At 43.1% G+C, this 23429-nt stretch overlaps 1 protein-coding gene across 2 annotated transcripts in view; it reads right to left on the bottom strand.

The window, feature by feature from the left end:
• The window catches only part of LOC126236987 (MFS-type transporter SLC18B1-like), a 126106-nt gene that overhangs the window by 65506 nt on the left and 37171 nt on the right, over window positions 1–23429 (bottom strand). Inside the window, exon 1 of one of the 2 annotated variants that reach the window (XM_049946712.1) lies at window positions 1990–2084. The exons of the other annotated variant lie outside the window; for it this stretch is intronic. The gene's annotated coding sequence lies outside the window, so the exon portion shown is untranslated. Of the gene's footprint in view, window positions 1–1989; window positions 2085–23429 lie in introns of those variants that run through there. 2 annotated transcript variants of the gene reach the window in all.

The following is a 23429-nucleotide window of genomic DNA, read 5'->3' as shown; positions in this document are numbered from 1 at the left end:
TGAAGTCACCAAATATAACTAACTTTTTGTATTTCCTATAAAGTGAACCAAGAACCACCTCTAGCTTTAGCAAAAATGTTGTGAAATCGGAGTCTGGGGATCTTTAAATAACAACAGTTAGAAGTTTAACTCCACTAAATTTAACCACACCTGCACAACATTCTAACACATTTTCAGTGCAGTACTTTGAAACATCAATTGATTCAAATGGGATACCGTTTTTCACACTCATGGCTACTCCCCCACACCGCAAAGAGCTCCTAGAAAAGCTGCCAGCCAACCTGTATCCTGGTAAAGGAAGCCTCTGAATTATCTCCTTATTTAAGAAGTATTCAGAGATACCAATAATTTCAGAGTCAACATCTATAAGCAGTTCACTAACTGTATCTCTAATACCTTGTATATTTTGATGAAATATACTAATTCCCTTATTACTCTGATACCTAAGCTTTGTCGAAAGTGGTTTCTTTGTTAGAGATACTTCCCTTAAGCAGAATACCTATTAGCTGACTTCAATCTAAAAAAGGTGCAGCTCTAACACCCACTAGTACAGGAATTTTCCCACGAGTGATCCCACCACCCCCATTAATGCTGTCACCTATAAGCTTTGCCAACCTCCCCTTTCCATACCTGTTGAGGTGCAGGCCATGTCTAGTGAAACCTGTCCAGCTGATAGACTTCACCGACACCACTGAAATGTGACCCATGCTTTCTGTCATCAGCGCACCCCCCCCCCCCCCCCCCAAATCTCATGTTATTACGCCTGACGGCTGTATTAAGATGAGGCCGATCGTGACGCTGAAACAGTTCCACAAAATGCACATTCGTGTTGCCAGTCTGAGTGACTATCTTTTCCAGGTCACCATCTATGTCATACTCCCCATCCCTACCAATACTATTACCAGCCCCACCCACAATCACTACCTGATCCTCTTTAGTAAAATCCCTACATAGCCCCCCTATGTTAACAGTCGCCTCAGCCAATCCTGCATTAGGCTTCACAATGCTGGTGACCTGGTACTCACTCCCCAACGCTCCCTGCAACTGCTGGCCTACACCTCTACCATGAGAACTATCTAACAGCAGAACCTTCTCTCTCTCAGACTTTGCAACTGTCCTAGCCATCGTAACTGCTGAGGTCTGCTGCATACTTCCTACATCTACAGCTACTAGAGATTCCTCTGCAGTAGACTGACAGTTGGTCGTATCTACTGCAAACATCAATAGTAAAACTATTTGAAAATCTCCTCCTCCTAGCAAATCTCTTGCCAACAGCCAGCTCCCATTCCCCAACCCCCTTCTCCCTCCTCGTCCTATCTAGCTGCTCCTGTGCGTTTTTCAACTGCACCTGAAGGGCACAGACCTTACGCTCCTGCTCCTCTATCAACTTACTCTTGCTACATAACCTGCAGTTCCAGGAGAGGATCTCACCAGAATGCCCACTGGCTTCCCCACTGCATTCCCCCCAGTGAAAATACTTCGAACAAGTCTCACACCGCAGTCTACTACTCACGAACCTACGGCAAAGCCCACACTTCTCACTGATGGTAAAATTTTACAGTTATTGACACAAGAAAACTACTTTACCTAAGTTCCGCTAGTACAATAAGATGTTAAAAAACTGACTACAATAATCACAATGATTCGCCTTTCTTTATGTCACAGTGACATCCAAAACCAACAACGATTGTTTCAACATAGGGAAATATTTCATTCGACTATTAACCATTACTACTTTTTCCAGTTTATCGTTTTTAATTTTTTTCGTTTCTTTCGGAAGTCGAGGGCACGTGAAACTAAAGGAACTGGAGGCAGTGTCCCGATAGCCGTTGCCGCAACTTTGGCAGGCTGCGCTCATATTCACGGAGGGCAGTGGTCATAACATTTCGGCTCGTCAGCGCATTTAGAGCTACAGTGATTCTTACAGAAACAATTGTGGCGCTCCTCATATTAATGAACGTGGTAAGCGTTAACATGTTTGAGGCATACCTGCAGAGCCGCACAGCTGCAGGAGTGTGCAACCAGCCAGCGACACAAACCGCTCCCCGAGAAGACAGGAGGCTGACTGACTGACCGAGTGCCCGCGGCCAGGTCGAGAGGGCCAGACAGCAGACGGCAGACACGCCCCCAAGGGCAGCGTGACGCGCTGCCCGCGACCCGTGAGAGGCGCCGGCGAGCCTCCGTCAAGATGTTGACCGGCGCCGGTACAAAAAGAGATATTACGAAACCTCTGGCCCCACCGAGAGCTGCTCATTGCCACTTCCAAGGACTATTGTCAGATTCTCAAATAAGAAGCTGCAACCAGCTCCGATAAACTTCTCTAAAGCGAGAGCCTTTGACTGCCATTTTTTTTTTACCGTGGAAGACAACACTGTTTCATTTAATGCCATAGTCAGAAGGTAACACATGAAAAAGTTCCAGCCGTTTCGTTTTCCAAAGCGGGGAAAGGTGGGACGTGCAGCGGTATTCATATGGTTTCAGGAAGAAAGTAAATGACATAAGGAAAACGCGCGTCAGTGGACATACAATCTCTCCAAGTTTGTAACTCACATTGCAGGTATTCAATATGGACAGAGTTTGTGACACGACGAGCATGAAAATCTTCGTGCAATGCATTGATAAGAAAATTGTCCGAGTAGGCGCGACAACAGCGCGCAGCCCAAGTGTGTTCATTTGGTTGCCTACATACAGGCTCCAACTATTTCGATGCAACAGTATGGAGCAGAGAGTTAACAATGAAACAAATTATTGCAACCTACAGGTGCAAGCTGTAATTGTAAAGACTATTACCAGGCTTCCCTTTACCAGTAGGGCACTGATACATCGCTGTAACATGCAGCGAATTCCCACTGGTTCACTGATGAATTGTGGGACACGTGCGTTCCATTGTTAGTCTAACAAGGGGACCCTCCATACTGTAAATCACGGATTTTGATACGCTTCAGATATGTTGCAGAGGCCTGGCTATCCGGTTTCTTAACGACGGGCCTTGGGTTTTGAGAAAATCGATTTTGAAGTTCACTGCGCGCTTTGTATATCCATAACATTACATATATTCCGAGCAAGTCAGCGTAGCGCAGCGGTAAAGGTTCACGGCAACCGCGCTACAGGTACCGTCTTCGAGTCCTGATCCCGTATTTTTTTTATGTATGCAAGAACCATCCGGAAAACTTAGTCCTAACGTTCAAAAACGAGTAGACGAATTAACTGGGAAATACAGAAATGTAGTCGTGTTCTGCACGAAATCCGGGAAGTTCACGAAACTTCTGTACGAAGAATTTTTGCGTTCTGTTATTCTTCCGTTCGTGGGACAGAAAAAATGTTTTTACATTATCAATTCGTGGGGAGGGCAATCCGAATAAACTTTATGCTATTATCTATTCACTGATGAAAGGAAAGCGAGCACCTGCACCCTAAAAGTGGTAAAGTGGTCCCATCGAAGTGCATTCCTTATTGCCAGCCCTGCAATGTTTATTTTTACCGACAGGTGAAAATCTTCACGAAGATTATTCAGAATTCTCCCGACTTGATAAAAGACAGAGGTCGTTTCTAGGGAAGATTCGATAAAATTACATTCGCTAATCCTACATCAATTCAGTGCACCTAATTTTGAAAGCTTGATTAGATACGCATGGTTCGCACCGAAATTAGTGGATGAAAGAGAAATCTTTTTGAATGCAAAAGAACTGTGTTTCCCGGTATCGCTCACGAAGAAACCGTGCGCCTGCAAGACGGTTGCTTTCATAAAATTCGCGTGGTGCTGCGAAAATTTGTGCTTCGGTTGTTTCTATGATAAGTATCACCCAAAATATTGCTCTGGCGCATCAAGCAGTGTGGGTGATGAAAAATAAGATTTTGTAATATTGTATGACAAAAAATTAATAACTGAAGATATCTTTATAATTTCACACACCTTACAGTGTTTGTATTCTTTGAAATAAAAATTGAAAAATACGGCCGATTTTGAAAAAAGTACTCCAGCAGTATTCGAACACGGTATCTACAGCACAGTAGCCGTGAACCTTTTCGCTGCGCTACCCTGACTTGCTCGGATCATATGTAATGTTACGGGTATAGACAGCACGCAATGAACTTCAAAATCGATTTTCTCAAAAACCAAGGCCCGTCTCTAAAAAACCGGATAGCCAGGTACTCAGGGTAAGTGCCTCTAGAACATATTTGAAGCGCATCAAAGTCAGTGATTTACAGTATGGAGGGTCCCCTTGTAAGGGTAAATAGTCAACCATAATCATTAACACAGTTTGACAAACTAATCTGCACTAAATCTAAGATTCGCAGTAGAATTGTGGAGTCGTTTGGGACTATTCGTCATTTAACATTTTATTCATTCTCTGGAACCCACTTTACGGTACGCATCGGCGGGTACTTCGTGTACTACTACTGCTACGTTGCCTCCTTCCTGTTCGTCACGAATGGCGTGAGTAAGAAGGCTTTCTGGTAACTTCAGTGTGAGCTAGTAACCACACCGTCCAGTCAATGCGACCACCGCCTCCGTTCGACGTCAACCTCAACAACCACTCACAGATGGCGATGGAGAGCATATACAACATGTGTGTGTGTGGGGGGGGGGGGGGAGAGGCAGAACAGAGCAGTTGTCGTAATGCGGAAATGGAGCGATTTGACGTCCGAAATGGCATCATTGGCTTTTAGGCCAAGGCGGATGCATTTCCAAAATGGATAAGTCTGTATGTAAATTGTTCACGTCTCGCCGGCGAAAAATATGCAATGCATTGCCCTATTCGAAACTGGTGCCGAGGCAACTGCGGTGCACCACGTTCCATAGATGACAGGCTTGAGGGCCAACAGACGTCCAACTGTTGAGCAAATGACGGCAGAGAGGAACGGAGGAGCTGCCAATAGTATCTCCCATCACCCGTTCAGCGAACGTTGCTGCCTCTGCAGCAGGCATCTGGTTCATTCACACATGCTGACTGCTGTTCACCAGCGACGAAGGCTAGAATTTGCACGCCTGTATCTCAGCTGAACGTCCAGTGAGTGGCGATAGCGGACCTTTTCAGATGAATCACGTTTTATGATCCGTTGGCATTTACGGCGTGGAAAGGGTGACAGCAAACTCCCTGGAACAATCGTCAAAAGGGTCTAGGCCGCAGATCATTCCCTGGATGGTATTCTGGAAGCCTACAACGTACCAACTCAAGTATGCATCTGTTCTTGGGGACCACGTCCACCCCTACACGCAGTTCTCTCTCGGCACGATGGCATCTACCAGCAGTACAATGCAAGGTGTCTCAAAGTTTGCACTATACGTGCGTAGTTCGAAGGTTACAAGAATAATGAGTTTGCCGTACTCCCTCGGCCAGCAAACTCCGCTGATCGAGAATCTGCGGGTCCACTCGATCGGGCTGTACGTGCCATGGCATGGATCCTCATCGAGAAATCTAGAGCAGTTATCAGCGGCACTACATTGGAATATCTCCACATCCCTGTCTGTACCTTCCACAACCTCATTGGATCTTTCTGCATGTCTCTCAGTGGTCCTCAATGCGAAATCTGGTTATTCACGCTTTTGACGGGTGGCCACAATGTGGTCTCAGAGTGTACGTAGATACTTAATGACGTGACTATTTGCGGCGACTGTTGGGAAATCATACAGTCTAATCGTAATAGGGATTTATGCCTATTTAACCGCAGTACGTAACGTTTATATTGAGCATCAACTGCCAGCGTCAATTCTCTGCGGCTCTTCCTGTATTTCGCAAAAATTATCTGGCGTAGCGATTTCTGTTCATAACAGCCTCAACAAACAAGTTCTGGGATCTTCCGACGTCATCCGCTGAGGCCTATTTCTTTTAGATATGAGTATCTCTCCAGAAGAATGAGATGTTTTGTTGAACTTTCTTCAAAGTCGGTCTGATCTTTCGTACGCACGTATTTTGTTCACTAGGTGGCAATGTGGAACTGTGTCTAACACTTTTTGGAAGTGAAAGAACAATGTATCAACATGGGCGCCACTATCTACTGCCTTTTGGGTCTCTTAGATGAACAAAGCGAGCCCGATTTCACAACACCTTTGTTTGCAAAATCCATGTTGAGTCTTACAGACGGCATTTTTTATTTCTAGGAAAGGCGGAAGTGAGCATGAAAAGCGTTCCAAAATTCTGTGATCTGAAGCCTGTCTTGTCGCACTTACGGAACAGAAGTATGTTATCTTTCCTTTCATTCCTATTAGTGTTTGTGGATGTGCATAACGGCTTATGGTCACTGATCCCTGCTCTATGCTGAGTGAGTTTAAGTTGTGGCCCCGTTTGCAAGCAGGAGATGTTGCTCTCTGGAGTCAGTTCTTTCATTAACGCTCCAAGTAATTTTCGGGTGAGAGATTCAGAACTATTTCAGACCATTCTCTCTTCTAACGATTTGCTCTAATCACCTTGGTTACCCATTATACAGCTGGTAAATTTAAATCTCCATCTAATAGTGTAATAAACAGAAAATGTGAACACAGCCTTAAGTAAGTTTTCCCTGAAGAGCTTAGGCGCTGCTGCTCTCGAGGGAATGGGCCTATAAAAGCATTAGATTACTAAGTTTGTTCTAGTTGCAATACCTAATCTTATCTAACTATTTCGCTTTCGGAATCTCTAAGAACCTCAAGACATTATATACGGCTATAACCACGCCTCCATCAACTGTGCCAACCTACCTTTGCTATGTACAGTTCAGTCGAAATACAGTTATAAAATGTTATTGCTGTTAACGTCTGCTTTTAACCAGTTTTGTTTTGCTAGTACTATGAATATTATTACTGCTCGTAAGTGAAACCCGTTCAAGATCCTTTTAATGGAGCTCGGTGGTCGTAGTGGGGCCGAGGAGAGGGTGGGTGGAGAAGACCTGTTGATCCCATGTTTGTCTGACCACACTAACATTTATTGAGCGTATCAAATGGAAAGAAACAATATTTGCTCGGGCGGAACCTTACTCTGGAGGAGATTGTGTCGACCTGTGTAACGCTGTAGTAGGAGCATCTAGGGAAACAACGGACTGTTGACGCAGTCATCCATGCGAGTAAATCTAGTACTATTGAGCTGAGATGGCTGGCTCACTGCATCCAGATTTTCTCAGTAGATTCGCTGATGGAGAGTGTTTTCCTTTTCCATTTGTACAGGGAAGAAAGATACCTAAATCTGCAAGCAGCATCTCAGTTGTTCCCACTGATAGTTCCTGTGAGATTGCGCTTTGTATGCAGACGAGAGCCCTAAGTTCGTGACCATTCCTCTGCCCGTTACCAGATTAGCTGACCTGTATTCATCCTGAAATAGAAAGCAACGAACCAGTGCCCCTTTCCATTAACTTTGCCGTAAAATGTAAACGAGGTGGATCACTTAAGCTATTCTGTACCCAAACCTGACAATACAACAGACTGATCTGATTTTTCTGTAATGAGCTCTATTTAATCCTATACGCAATCTGCTGACTAGATAAAGATAATAGGCTATTTACCTAAGTTAGAAATATGGTTCAGATTGTTATTCTGATTATATTAAAATAGTATTTACGACCAATATTCTCACAAAATGTTATTTTTGTGTGATTGAAGGTTAAAAATCATTTAGTATCAAGATTTAGTCATGATCGATAACGGTCTGTTATTGGCTGAAGCTCTAGTGACGTTGCAGACTAGGAGTAAGACGAAACTATACGTGTGTTGCAAGCGTTAACCGAATTTACGAGGTTTTTCTGCAAACAGTTTACCTATTTACTGAACGAAAACTCAATTACAGCTTTTAAGTAACAAGATGATGATAGTGGGAACCTTGCAAAAGTTGATGTGTTTATGCTTCACCCACTTAGAGCGGCGATACGTGCTAGAACGGACGTTCTTTTCCCTGCTCATACATCATTAAACTCGCCCAAAACAAAGGATTTTTAGAACTTTTTCAAATGGATCCGTATATTATATTAAACCGCCAACTATCAGTCATAAGCTACCACCCAAAGCACAATATAATTAGTCTTGGCAAATCTTAGAGCTAATTTCCTTTGTAGAACGTGTTCAGCTGAGTATATTTAAGTAGGCGCTTTGTGGCGCAACGGGTAGCGCCCTATATTTTTTAAAGTTTTACACGAAATACGAAAATAGCGCTAGCAAGAACTGATTGTAGCAGTTGTTCCATTGTGGGATCTATTATATATAGCTTCACATTAGTCTTAGAAACGGACGACAGAGGATGAAAGCATTTACTTTAGGAACAAATAATTTGCTTTTTTGGAAAGCATTGCTGATAGTGAAGATATCACCGTACGCCCACAGTACGAGGTGTAGCACGACGAGGTTTTCTATACGGAGAGATGAAGTGTGTACGCAATTAAGACAAGCTAAGGGCTATGATGTCTGAGTGTACACTGACGTCAGTGTCTGATGGGGACTTACTTCATCTTTATGTAAGGTGATGAAAGTTGCAAAGTTTGCGCAGTAAGGATCTTAGATGGACAGTATCAATATAAACATTGTTTCTAGTAAAGTAAAAAAGTGTGTGGTCACTATCTATAAAATATCTTTTTGAATGTGACGCGTGTGAACAGCGGTTGCGAATGGCAGCGCTTGTAGGCACCAAGGAGAAAACAATATTCTGTTTCTGATCCGTGAGACGAAGTTTTATACTCTTAGTTGTGATTTGGTTTTCATATACGAGGACTGTCGAGGTGTTTTACGATTGAGTTAAAATATTGTTTCGGGTTGCATTGTAACCAGTGATCTATGAGCTCTAAAGCGCATCGTATCACTCTTCTCGTCTTGTCATCGAGGTCCCATCTTTACTGACTTAACTGTTTTTTGCTCCTAAATTCCTTGTTGGTGTTGTAGACATCTTGTTTAGCAGGTTATATATATTTACTAAACCAGTGTGGAACTGCATTTTTATAATTGGAGGATGTTCTCGATATGTCGACGAGACTGATGTGTAATTATATTTTGTGAGCTATGTAATTTTTATTATTCAGGTAATATCGTACCTAGTGTATGATCGTTTTACGATTATGCAGATCATTTCATTATCGTTATTTCATCCGCACACTGTAAATATACATTCGGGAGGACGACGGTTCAATCCCGCGTCTGGCCATCCTGATTTAGGTTTTCCGTGATTTCCCTAAATCACTCCAGGCAAATGCCGGGATGGTTCCTCTGAAAGGGCACGGCCGACTTCCTTCCCCATCCTTCCCTAATCCGATGAGACCGATGACCACGCTGTCTGGTCTCCTTCCCCAAACAACCAACCAACTGTAAATATGAGAATCTGAGGATGATAAGTAGTTGCTGTAGAAATTGGTCATTGAATAAACTATTTAATATCAAGCGAACTTTGTTTTCAGCATTATAAATTTGAAAATTAGATCGCCCTAACGACGTATGTAAATCAGGAAATACTCTGCCATATTCGCTGCAAACAGCAGTTTGATCTCCGTTACAAAACCCGTACATGATACGATTTCGCACTCCATTTGTAAATACTTTTATGTATAAACGATACATTAGAGTTTTCCAACAAATCACTGCAACAGCCGAAATCTTGGCGTACGCTGAATAGCAACTTCAAAACAGAAACTGCGATCGATAAACAAACCAATAGCAACTGGAGTATCAACACGCGAAATGAAAACTTATGTCTCTAACCAATACACATACGACATTTTATTGGCACCAGTTTATAGTAACACCTAAAGTATTCACCATTCTTCCTGAAACACCCCGTAAAGCTACTGGTTACACCTACACATGTGTAGGCAAGCTGTGGCTAGAGCTGATGCAGCAGTCGCAGGATGTTAGTCCTCTTGTTAAGATGTGACTTGGAAAGAACTTTCTGGTCGTTAGTCGCACCTGAAATCCTTTACTTCGTCCGAGCAAGAAAGTTCGATGTTTCCTGTCGGTTGTCGAGCTCTTAGATCGCGACGACACCTGGTCAGCATGATACCTTCCTTCAGTCTTCTCAGCGTTCAATGAATGTGGCTGGCCGTTGGCCATTTCTCTGTCATGTAGAGTTGACTGAATCCGCCAAATTGCTGCGCTGATGCGTCGGCTGCTGGTCAGAATCGCTATATCATGTGCTAACTATGAAAAGACCACTTCGACGAGCATTGGTAAATCGTTGGAGTACAAAGAGCAAAGCTAACAGGACAGATCCATGAAGGATTCCTTCATGACATCTTGCGTGCTGGAGCGTTGACCTATTTTAACGAAGCAACGGCGACTGTCAGATAACTGTCAGCATGACAAACATTTCCCGGAGACACTATTCCGCTACGTTCTACATCATCTGCTGATGTTGCAGACACTGGTGCTTTCACGTTTTCACCTTCAACTGGTGGCTCCTCATTAAATTACTTTGTCGTTATTGTAACAAATCCGGTCAAGTAAATGGACAATGCTATGACTTCGTGTGCGCCATCGTTGTCACGTTTTGCTGGTAAACATCCTTCAACTTTGTATCATCAGAGATATTCGTTCTGGCTGATGCAATTTTCAAGGAGTTACTTTGTAATTAATCTGAATTATCAGTCGATGTTGAAGGAAGGCGCGACATAGGAAATGACGCTTGACGCTCGGCTATTGCGTCATTATTACAAGAGCAGATAATTGTATGCTGATACCAGCGTGACGTAAAGTGACGTCAGAGCAGCGGAGTAAACAGATGCGCGGCAGGCCGGCGCCAGGAAGTGGATAGCTGGACCTGGACGAGGGTCGTGCCACCTGTGGAGCGGTGCGGCCTCGGGCACTCAGGTCTTTTACTATACTTACGTTCGTACTCTACAACGCCTCCTCCCTACCACCTCTCCACTTCATAGCAGTTCGATTGCTCTCTGAAAAGTCTTGAGAACACATAATGGACCGGATAAACAGTCTAAACAGTACATACTTTATTTTCGGCAGTCAAATACTACACTAAGACAAAAATCACGCACCACGAAGTAATTATCCGAATGGGACGGAAATCGGTAGATGTGATTTACATTTACAGACAAACGAATGATTACAATTTCAGAAAAAAATTTGTAATTTATGCAAGAGAAAGAGCTTCATAAGTTTAGCAAGGCAGTAACGTGTTGGTCCACCTCTAGCTCCTATGCAAGCATTCGGCTTGGCGTTGATTGATAGTGTTGGCTGTCGTCCTGAGGGATATCGTGCCAAATTGCCCAATGGCGCGTTAGGTCGTCAAAATCCTGAGCCGGTTAGAGGGCACTGTCCATGGTAATCCAAACGTTCTCAAGTGGGAAGACATCAGGCGACCTTACTGGCCGTGGGAGGGTTTTGGCAAGCGCGAAGACAGTCAGCAGCAACTCGCGCTCAGTGCGGTCGGGAATTATCTTGTTGAAATTTAAGCCCAGGATGGCCTGCCATGGAGGGTGACAAAACGGGGCGTATAACATAGTTGACACACGTCTATGCTTTAAGGGTGCCGCGGTCGACAGTTGAAGGTCCTGCTATAAAACGAATTGATATCCCTGACCATCACTCCCAGTTGTCAGGCCGCATAGCGGGCAGCAGTCACGTTGGTATCCCACCGCTGTCCAGGGCATCTCCAGACACGTTTTCGGACTGGAATCTCATTGACTGGAGTATAATTGTCTTCTGTGACGAGTCCCGCTTCAAATTCTGTTCCCTGAAATGTACACATTCTCAGTGTTTCCCCATCTCTGGTTGATGTAATGACCAGCGAGATAAATTAAGTGCTATGTCCCGAGCATGGTTTAAATTTTAAAGTCCTTCACTGTTTATCGAAATAAAGTTAAATATGTGGTGTCTATTGTTCTGGACGTCAAAGATCGGACATAATTTTGATCCTGCAGCCGTTATGTATTAAGAGACAAGGGAATTAAAGACATTTGCTGCCAAACGGCATTGATTTGTATCAGTGGGACACGTTTAAAATTTGTGCGTCTGGGATTCGAACCCAGTTCTCCTGCTTACTAGGCAGATGCGCTGACCACTACACTATCTGGACACAGTGGTCACCACAACCGCACAGACTGCCCTGGCACAAATCCCGTAGTACCATGTCTCTCAACTTATACCACACATACTGATACAGTTCCCCTGCTCAATGTCCACTGGCAGCTAATGCCTGATTCCTTTGGGTCTTGAAATAAAGATGTTTGAATACGTAAGATCATTGTAATACGCTGTCCCAGTAACTTAAGTGTGCACCACAATACTCGTCGTCTTGTATTTGATGGTATCATACTTTTGGTTCGGCAATGAATTTTTCTTTTACTAAGTTCTCGCTGGTCATTACATCCACCAGAACTCGGAAAGAACATGTAAAAGTACAGTTCGCAGCACATTAAAAAGATTAAGGGGTAGGTTCGTCGAAATATGTGCATAAAATGGGAACAGCAGTTCGGCTGTATACCGGGATACACCCCATTAACCGGTCACACCGACAAAAACAGATTACGACTTTCAAATTTCCCGCTGATACACTTCTCCATGGTTTTGTCGGTCCGCCGCAGTGTGTATACAAGCACTCTCCAGAAATCAGGATCGAATAATTACTGCCCTACCGAACCATCCACGCTGTTTTGAAGAAAGACGTTTCAGAACTCCTGTTTATAAGCTCTGATTTCTTTAAAATTATCATTTTCCTGTCACTACGCGAGATTTATGGTTAAGTAATAGAACTATGTTTGACCTTTTCTGTGACATGACTAAGAACGCATCCAGTATAAATAATCTAAAGTGAACATGGCCGTGAGAGAGGGGGAGAATATTGCTTTGTGGCATTCTCCGAGCCTGTAGATATGAATTTTTATACAAGCAGATGTCCAATATGGCTTGTAATTCAGATAGTGGTATGACAAACTAACGCGTTCTTTGATAGTGTTTCTGGAAGACGCGTCCAAACAGTGTCTAATTTGTATTATGAATTGATCACTGTATCCGATGCTTAGCGGGTGTACTGTGCTCCCCTAAGCTGAAGATAGCTTCATGTAGTAGTCAGATTTATCTTAACGATTTCCTCGTTCGGCATGTCACGGGGCAAATAGAAGCGTGATAAGTCCTGCCGTGAGGCAGAACTCGACAGAGGTTTGCAATTAGGGTCAGGAGATAACCAATGGAAATACTCTAATCTTAGGCAAATACTACTGAATCGACTGCTAAATCACTGACTCGCTGGGACGTCAGTGTTTGGGACTCTGAAAATGGGCAGGATATTTATTAACACTCTTTAAGGGTAGTCTCTGTATCCTCTGAGACAATTTACTGGTGAACATTTGCGGCGGCTTTTTAAGACAAGTTGTGATTCGTAGAGGGATCAGGTAAATCAAAAGTGTTTGTTGTTACCTGCAGCAACGCCCGAAACATTTGTTCGCATTAGTATAATTTGGAGTATTTAGCTATATCTAACAACGGGCGCCGAAGCCTAACCTCACGTAAGACTGACAGCACACGATAATTCAAATTGGAGAATCTCAGTACGTACGCAACAGCATTTTGCTAATAACGTCTTCAGTTTCCTTAGACCATAACGCCTGTTTTGAAGTTTAACTAGTCCGATCGATAGTAACGTCTTTTCTTCAAATTTCTTCCTAGCATTTATTCTACGTACCCAATATGATCAACAGCAAATATCACATAGTGATCTTTGTGTCCCAAATTTCCTTCCGCCGTCTCTCACTTGACGGTATTTCCGATTTGTGAAGGCAAATGTGTGTGTTTAGCGCAAGCATTTGTTATGCGATTCAGTGGCAGTCTCTTGTTGACAGAGGCACCAGAGATATTTGACGACGAACGTGACGAGCTTTGTTAATTTGGAAGTTAACTTTATTGTTTGAGTCTAGGTGAAATGTTTTAATTTGATATGACTATTTGAACTTTTTCTTAGTTTCCTAGAACATTTGAGATTGCAAGGACGTTACAAGCACCGAGTCTAGAGGATAAGCGGAAACAATCTAGTTTCTTAATTTGGGTCCAATGGTCGAATATAAGTGCTAACTGCTACAAAAGTTATCAGTGGTGTCAGCTGTGACTATCATTGGCTCGGGGTCAGTGCAAGGCTTGTTACCCGTACCAGAATTATTTTGTGAGTGGAGGATTAAAAAGCTAATTATAGACCAGAATTTAATGTTGCTTTCACTGATAGGTGAAATGGCGCGTATCAGAATCAATGACGCACATGGACGACTGAATTAGGCATTAGTTCACGGCGAGATGAGATAAAGGATTATTACAAATTTGTTGAAGTTTCGAAAGCTCGTCCGCGTTCTGCAACGTTCGCACAATACTGAGAGTTATAGCTGCACTGTATTTTTATAGTGGGTGGTCCGGGAAATAGCATTGACAGAGACTCTGAATATTCCATAGAGAGTGACCTGGTGAAGATAGCATCAGCAACGAAGCATATGAGTGTGGGATTTGTGTGTGTTGAGACGCCATGATCGGCCTCATTTGAACTCTTCTGTAGGGAGAGTGAACTTCGAATTGGAGTGGCTGCTTAGGACGGATATAGGGTCCCATATTGGTTTGATTCCTGTGGATGCTATCGATAGGTGGGACTACACTAGGCATGGCCTTCACCTCAATAGGAAAGGGAAGGGAAGGGAAAACTAACTGGGTTGATTGCAGAAAACTTAAGGGGGGACACTGGCACAAGTGGTAAAATACCAGTGGTCACAGGTGTCAGAGGGATGCCTTTTTTAGGACAGGGAAGGGGGAAAGAAAACGAGTTTTAAGAGAGATTGGCAGACACACTCAGTTTGAGAAAACAGATGAACAGGAGTCATATTTTATCATAAAGCCTCCATTTAAACAATGTTTAACAAAGTAATCAGAAACTGCCAGTTCATCTTCGCCAAAGCAGTTACAATCCCATTAGTATGCAGTATCAGTTATCTTTATTACACCAGAACATTCCGGGACTTACAAATAAAGTTGATGAACTACTCATTTGTAGCGATGAAATGAATTCATCTAACCAAATTGACATAATATGCCTCTCTGAACATCAAGTGACCACTGAAATAGATATGTTAGACATTTCAGGATTTAAGCTAGCTTCCTACTTCTGCAGAGTAGATATGGATGGAGGAGGAGTTGCCACATTTATCAAAAACTGCCATAAATTCAAGAACATTGACACTAATATATTCTGTTTAGAGCAACATCTAGAAGCATGTGCAACAGAAGTAGAGTTCCATAACAAATCGTATATAATAGTAACTATTTACCGAGCACCTGCGGAAAATTATAATCTATTCATAAATCATGTAGAAGCTCTTTTGGGTTATTTAACAGGAAGAAACAAAGAAATTTTGATTGCTCGTGACTTTAATACACATTTTCGAATGCAATCTTCCCATAAACATTTATTGCAGTTAGTAATGTCTTTCAATCTAACTCACGCTGTAAACTTTCCAACTAGGATCACTAAATCCTCAAGCACAGTCATTGATAACATTTTTATAGACAAATCAAAGGAACAAAATCATATCATAAAACCTGTTATAAATGGACCATCAGATCATGACATGCAGCTCCTTGTTTTAGATGTAAATTCTAAGCAGATTATCAAGACTGCTAAATCTGAGTACAGGAGAGTAGTCAATCAACCAAAAATTAAGTGCTTTAGAAAACTGCTCAAAAATACGAACCGGAAAGATGTTTATAGTACTCATGACATGAATGAAAAATATAACACATTCATTAACAATGTCAGTACCATGTTTGAAAACTGTTTTCCTCTAAAAGTTACTCAAATTAAACAGAAGTCTATGATAAAACCATGGATTACACAAGGAATAAAGATTTCCTGTAAGACAAAAAGGAAAATGTATCTCTCGACCAAGAATAGCTCCAATGCTGATGATTTAGCTAAATACAAGGAATACTGTAAAACATTAAAAAAAGTAATTCAGACGTCCAAACAAATGCACTACGAGAAAAAGATAGCAATGTCGGAACAAAATAAAAACAATATGGGATATAGTGAAAGAGCAGACTGGTAGAACCAGAAAGGAACAGGAGCAAATAGCACTAAGGGTAGATGACACATTAGTAACTGATGGGCATAGTGTGGCAAATCTTTTTTACAAGTGCTTTATATCCGTTACTGATAGAATGGGACTTTCAGGATCAGTCAATAATGCCCTTGAATATCTGAAACTAGCCTTCACAAATAGCTTCAAGTACATGAACATATCACTCACTTCACCAAAAGAAATAACTTCCATAATAAAATCTTTAAAAACAAATCATTCTAGTGGGTACGATGAAATATCAACAAAGTTAATTAAGGCATGTTCTTGTGAGTTTAGTACAATTTTAAGTTACTTGTGTAACCAGTCAATTATAACTGGGACATTTCCTGACTGGCTAAAATATGCAGATGTTAAGCATCTATTCAAGAAAGGGGACAAAGAGATACCATCAAACTACAGACCGATTTCACTTTTGCCAGCATTCTCAAAAATTTTAGAAAAAGTAATGTACAGGCAGCTGCTCAACCATCTGACCACAAATAACATTATCAAGAACAGTGTTTGGATTTCTGAAGGGTTCTGATATCGAGAAGGCTTTTTACACCTACAGTGAAAATGTACTTAATTGATTAAATAACAAATTGCAAGCAGCAGGTATTTTCTGTGATTTGTCAAAGGCATTTGATTGTGTGAACCACAACATCCTTTTAAGTAAATTAGAATTCTATGGTGTCACAGGCAGTGCTGTAGAATGGTTCAAGTCATACCTCACTAACAGGAAACAAAGGGTGTCAGTGCAAGGGACTAGTGGATTAAGTCATCAGTCATCATCAGAATGGGAAGAAATTACATGTGGTGTCCCACAAGGATCCATCTTAGGGCCATTTCTTTTTCTTGTGTACGTTAATGATCTCTCATCAGTTACACTGCCAGAAGCAGAGTTCGTTTTGTTTGCACATGACAAGTATTGCAATAAATAGTATGTCAAGTGTAGTTCTAGAAAGATCTACTAATGATATTTTCATGGATATTAATAAATGGTTTAAAGCCAGCTCACTGACATTAAACTTCGGAAAGACTCACTATATGCAATTCAGAACCTGTAAGAGGTTTCCACCCAGCATATGCATAAAATACGAAGAAGAGCAGATAGAAGAGGTTGACAGTCTTAAATTCCTGGAATTACAACTTGATAATAAATTCAGTTGGGAACAGCACACCACAGAACTGCAGAAACGCCTTAACAAATCTGTATTTGCAATTCGAGTGTTAGCAGACATAGGCGACATAAAAATGAAAAAGCTTGCATACTTTGCCTACTTTCATTCCATAATGTCATATGGTATAATATTTTGGGGTAACTCTTCAAGTCAAACAAAAGTTTTCAGAGTTCAAAAGCGTGTAATACGTATAATTTGTGGAGTAAATTCACGGACGTCCTGTAGAAACCTCTTCAAAGAACTGGGTATACTAACTACTGCCTCTCAGTATATTTACTCATTAATGAAATTTGTGCTAAATAATATATCTCTTTTTCCAACAAACAGCTCAGTTCATACATACAATACCAGGAACAAAAATGATCTGCACAAGGACTTAAAAGCACTTACTTTAGTTCAAAAAGGGGTCCACGACTCAGGAACACTCATCTTCAATAATTTGCCAGTAAACATAAAAAGTTTAGTTACAAATAAACATCAGTTTAAAAGGAGCCTGAAAGACTTACTAGTGGCCAACTCCTACTCCATTGACGAATTTTTTAGTAGAAACAAATGATGTATATATTCATACTATTAGTATTGTTATTTCAGCTTAAAAAAAATAAATTGACATGTTCCACATCCACGAGGATCTCCTCAGCACGGATCTATGGAACGAAAAACTAATCTAATCTAATATTTAAAAGTCGTTTCAATGTTGCACAGAGCCTATAATGTCCATCTTGCTACGTTGACTATATACTCACTTCCCGTACCGTCGAAATGTGTCAATTATCCCAGCCCCCAGCAAACATTCAGCTTTGGGGAGCGAACTTTACAGAAATGACAAATTCTGTCTGTATTGTAGGCCACTTGTCTTATAAGTTTGTGCCAGATGAAATGGCGAGGGCTGCAAAAAAGAGCACACCATCAATGACAACGTTCAAAATTACTACAAAAGCATTCAAATCTGGAGAACTTTCGAAGTAAATCGAACCCGTGCTGTTAATACCCGGAGAGGGCTGTTTTGTGGGAGGAGACCAGACAGCGAGGTCATCGGTCTCATCGTATTAGGGAAGGATGGGGCAGGAAGTCGGCCGTGCCCTTTGAAAGGAACAATCCCGGCATTTGCCTGGAGCGATTTAGGGAAATCACGGAAAACCTGAATCAGGATGGCCGGATGCGGGATTGAACCGTCGTCCCTCTGAATGTGAGTCCAGTGTGCTAACCACAGCGCCACCTCGCTCGGTATAATTGGAGAAAGTCAGAATAAGCTTAAGCACCTCAATTTGAGAAGCGTCCAACGAATTCGAAAGCAAGAGCTTATCTAACGATTTAAAAAAAAAAGTAAATCTGTCACTACGTAATGGTCATCTACATAAATGCTCGGTTACCTTCAATGACCACGAAAATGGTACATTAGATGGTGCTGAAAACTAAGTGCTATGATTCTACGAGGCTGTGCTGAAAAGTAAGGCCCCCGAATTTATGTGAAAACTCAGAAGCTTTTTAAATAAAGCAAAGTGTCTTACCATGCTACATCTGTATTCTTTACGTTTACGTATTTATTTCTCAACATAGTCAACCTGGCGAAGAACTCATATCTCGTAACAAGACCAGTTAGTTGATATTGTCACTGTAGAAGGACTCTGTTGAGAGAGCTACAAGCTCAACAGCAGTCTACGGTCGTGTTCTTACCAATGCTGCTCCGACCACCGCCACCAGCCGCCATCGTGGCTCTTACGGCCTGGAGATGATCTCAATTATACACCGGAACCCATCTACCAGCTATAATAAACATCCGTTGAGGTCGAAACTGTTTTGCTGAATTGTAATATCAGTATACAGTGTGTGCATAAAATACCGATCGAAATCGTATTTACCGTTCTCAAGCTAAGCTGCCGTCAATTTGAACAATATGGTTTCGAGAAAAGCGCTTTGAAAGTATTGGGTTACATTTTTTGTAATTTAAAGTATCTCTGACCAGCGATTCCTGAAGCACAGAGGAATCATTTCTGATCCAAATGGCGGCCCCCTCCATTTTCTTTGTGGCCATGGCCGTCCTGCGCGCTACCTTGGCAGCTTCTGTCATCCGCTGGTCTGCTCGCTCGATACGCTTTATGTGCGCTTTTGTGCAGCAGCTGCAACAGGCTGTTCCGATCTGAAGTTCGAACACGCTCAATTTCCGTAACGCGTGGTAGGCCGTCGTTGAAATTACATGCTGCCACGCTGGCTGTGGTATCTATTTTTCCTCCTTGTGAATAGTTTTCAGAGAAACTCTTTCACAAATCGCCTTTTAACTAGATTGTTTTTGTTTTTAGGGCACAAAGAAACTAGGGTATTACGTGCCCATGTCAGAACCGTAGAACACGAAGGCGAAAAAAAAAAAAAAAAAAGAGTTAAAAGCACTACACGTCAAACCCAATTGACGGAAGGAAGGAAGGAAGGAAGGACAGATAAAAACAGGGACTTTAAGGAGGCTTCATAAAATACGCCATAGAGACAACGGAGGTCCTGAACTAAAGATTAAATGTCCTTCGCTATATTGCTACGACGGATAGAAAGTAAAACATGGTTGACAGCCCGCGCGTCGTTAGTTAAAACGGCCGATAACTGACGGCAAACAAATGAGAACGTGAGTGCTTATAAAAAGGGCATTCTTTAGTAAATGGCGAACCCTAAAATGCTGAGCACAAAGAGCAAGAAGTGATGGGGAATCACCGGTTAGCAAATGCCAATGGCTAAAATGACAGTGCCCAATACGCAACCTAGCTAAAATGATCCCCTCGCGACAAGAGGGAATCTGCCAAGCCGCTGGGAGATAATCCCCTTAAAGAGTAGCGGCCATTCTGAAGAGGCCATTATTTACCAGTTAGACTGCAAAGTTTATGCTAATGTTAGCCTCTAATTAATGAAAGTCCGTAGCCAGATCTGTTCTTGTTGCCGACTCAGTCTTAGAAGCTAAACAGCTACTAATGTCAAAATATTGATGAAATGCGTCTAGCCCATCTCCATATGTTCAGTATTTTAATTTCTATGTATTCATTACAATCTACGTCTACAATCTGCTCGACATAATGCATTATATAGTGCTGTCTTTATGTGATTCGACATTTTCGCCTCTCCCAACCACTACTTGCACCTCCAGAGCTGAAATAACCTATTTTGGCTGCCTCAGTCATTTGCCTGTTTTCCTCCTCTGGTAATGTTCTCTTAGGACAGAGCGCGAGAGATATCTAGCAGAATTCTGTTTCATTCATTACCTGCTCACTCAAGTCTTAACGTTATCATCTCCAGCTGTCCGGCGGCGCACACTTTTCTTTCCTCTGCGTCTGCAACAAAGCACTTGAGACGTGGCAGTCTTTTTCGGCTAGCCACATTTCATTGTTCACCAGTTTAACATTCTAATGAGAAAAGGCGACAAAGGACAATATGATAGGACGCAGTTACGGTGGTCGTAGTGCGAACTCCAGTACAGCCTACAGACAGAACAGAGCGTCCGCAGATGGATGAGGAAAACACGCCGATTGTGTGACGGAATTCAGAGAAATGCTATTCTCGGGTTAAAGCAGCATAGGATCCAGATGTATATAACTTTAGAAAGCTGACCAAAAAACATTTTTGGTGACGGTATTGCGGGGCGCGTGACTAAGACGACGCTAAAAGACCAGAACCTACACTGAAGCTCCAAAGAAACTAGTATAGGCATGCGTATTCAAATACAGAGATATGTAAACAGGCGGAATACGGCGCTATGGTCGGCAACGCCTAAGCGACATGTGTGTGGCGCAGTTGATAGATCGGTTACTGCTGCTAAACTGGCAGGTTATCAAGATTTAAGTCGGTTTGAACGTGGTGTTCCAGTCGGCGCATGGCGTCTCCGAGGTACCGATGAAGTGGGGATTTTCCCGTACGCCCATTTCACGAATGTACCGTGAAACTCGGTTGGTTGGTTGTTTGAGGTTTAAGGGACCAAACAGCGAGGTCATCAGTCCCTTGTTTCAAATATACTCCATTCTGCTAACGGGACATCTCAGAAAAGTCAGAACAATAAAACGGAAAAAGGGAAAAAACGTAAAGGGCAGTCACGTTGTCATTGGTAAAAACAAATGAGGGAAGTCGGCAAGAGAACGAACCCAACACTATGCTGAAGCAGCATAGGCAAGACCACCTGTGACTTAAAAGGTACAACTGCTATAATGCAGAAAATACGTATGGGAATAAAAAGACTAACCAAGCCTTAAAAAAGGGTAAAAAGAGTAAAAGGGAAAGAAAAGAGGATTCCGGTCAGGGAGGTGAATCGGGAATCTCTAAACACTGCCTACAGTGGGAGACACCCAAACACTCACCGCCCTGCCCCAACACCAGAGAGATTAAAAACCTTAAAACTGAGAATAAAAACCACTCTCCCGGAGGAAACCGAGAACCAGAGAGACCATCCGGGAATCGTCAGCCAACATCAAAGGTAAAGTGTGGGGGAGTCTGTACTTAGTACGCAGAGCCAAAAGAAGGGGGCATTCAACCAAAATGTGGGCCACTGACTGGAAGGCTCCACAACCACATAGCGGGGGTGGCTCATCACGCAAAAGAAAACCATGGGTCAGCCTGGTATGACCAATGCGGAGACGACACAGTGTGGTCGAGTCCTTTCGGGAGAGGCGAAAGGAAGAACGCCATGGGCCTGGTGTCACCTTAATTGCACGAAGTTTATTAGACAGTGGAGTAGCCTCCCAAGAATTGGCCCATGACTGCGCGAAGTGGGATTTGATGTGAAGCCGTAAATCCGCTGCAGGAGGGGTTACAGGAAACGGGGGGTAAGTAACTGCTCCCCCAGCCAAACGATCAGCGAGCTCATTTCCCGGGATACCCACATGGCCAGGGACCCATAGGAAGTCAATGGAACAAGCAGCACGGTGAATATCAGCGAGATGGTCATGGATGGCAGATACCAAGGGATGGCGCGAAAAACACCGGTCAATAGCAAGAAGGCCACTCATCGAGTCCGTACATAACAAAACGCGGTTGTGTTGGGATTGTTTAATAAAGGTAAGGGCCCGGGAAATTGCCATCAATTCCGCAGTAAACACCCCACATGTAGGTGGCAGCAGATGATTTTCCGTTCCAACAGAGGACGTGAAGGCATACCCAACATGATCAGCAGATTTAGAGCCATCAGTGTAAAAAACAACAGCATCCCGAAACTCCCATAAAATTTTGCGGAAAAAGGAACGAAACACCACCGGGGGGATGGAATCTTTCGGACCGCGGCGGAGATCCATCCGAATTCGAGGCCGAGGAACTAACCAAGGAGGGGTGGAGGGGAGGGAGCGAGGAAGACAGGACAAAGAAGGAAGTTGAAAATCACGGTAAAGAGACGCAAGGCGCAGCCCAACCGGTAAACCCGCCCGAGGGCGGGAGTCGGGTGGGCGACGTCCATGGTCTGGGAACAGGATAGAATAGGAAGGATGAGAGGGAGAAGAACGGATAGTGAGGGCATAAGACACCAGAAGCTGGGACCGCCGAACAGAAAGGGGTGGGATCCCAGCTTCAACCAGGAGACTATCAACAGGGCTAGTAGGGAAGGCACCGGTGGCCAAACGGATACCACGATGGTGGACTGGATCCAGCACGTGCAGTGTGGAAGGAGCAGCTGAACCATAAACTTGACAACCATAGTCCAAACGAGACAGAACTAGAGCACGATAAAGACGGAGGAGGAGAGAACGGTCCGCACCCCAAGAGGAGTGGGCAAGGAAGCGAAGGACATTGAGTTTACGTAAACATCCTACCTTCAGGAGTCTGATATGGGGCAACCAAGTGAGCTTGTTGTCGAAAAGAAGACCCAGGAAACGAAACTGTGAAACCACAGGCAATCGTTGTGCAGCGAGATAGAGCTCTGGATCAGGGTGGACCGTAGTACGGCGACAGAAGTGGACCACCCGCGATTTTAAAGGAGAGAATTGAAACCCGTGTGAGAGGGTCCATGCAGAGGCACGCCGTATAGCCACCTGGAGCTGCCGTTCTGCAGATGCCATCGAGGAGGAACTAACCCAAATGCAGAAATCATCCACATACAGGGCAGGGGCGACCAAGGGACCGACAGAGGCCACAAGTCCATTGATAGCAATGAGGAAAAGAAGGACGCTCAAGACAGAACCCTGTGGGATGCCCGTCTCCTGGGTCCGTGGAGAACTAAAAGCAGTACCAACTCTAACTCTGAATGACCGATGGATCAGGAACTGGCGGATAAAATTCGGGAGTGGGCCCCGAAGACCCCACTGA

This window comes from Schistocerca nitens, chromosome 2, assembly GCF_023898315.1.
Source record: "Schistocerca nitens isolate TAMUIC-IGC-003100 chromosome 2, iqSchNite1.1, whole genome shotgun sequence".
In the NCBI taxonomy this organism is placed as follows: domain Eukaryota; kingdom Metazoa; phylum Arthropoda; class Insecta; order Orthoptera; family Acrididae; genus Schistocerca; species Schistocerca nitens.
Note: the sequence above shows the minus strand (reverse complement) of the source record. Positions and strands in the feature narration are given on the sequence as shown.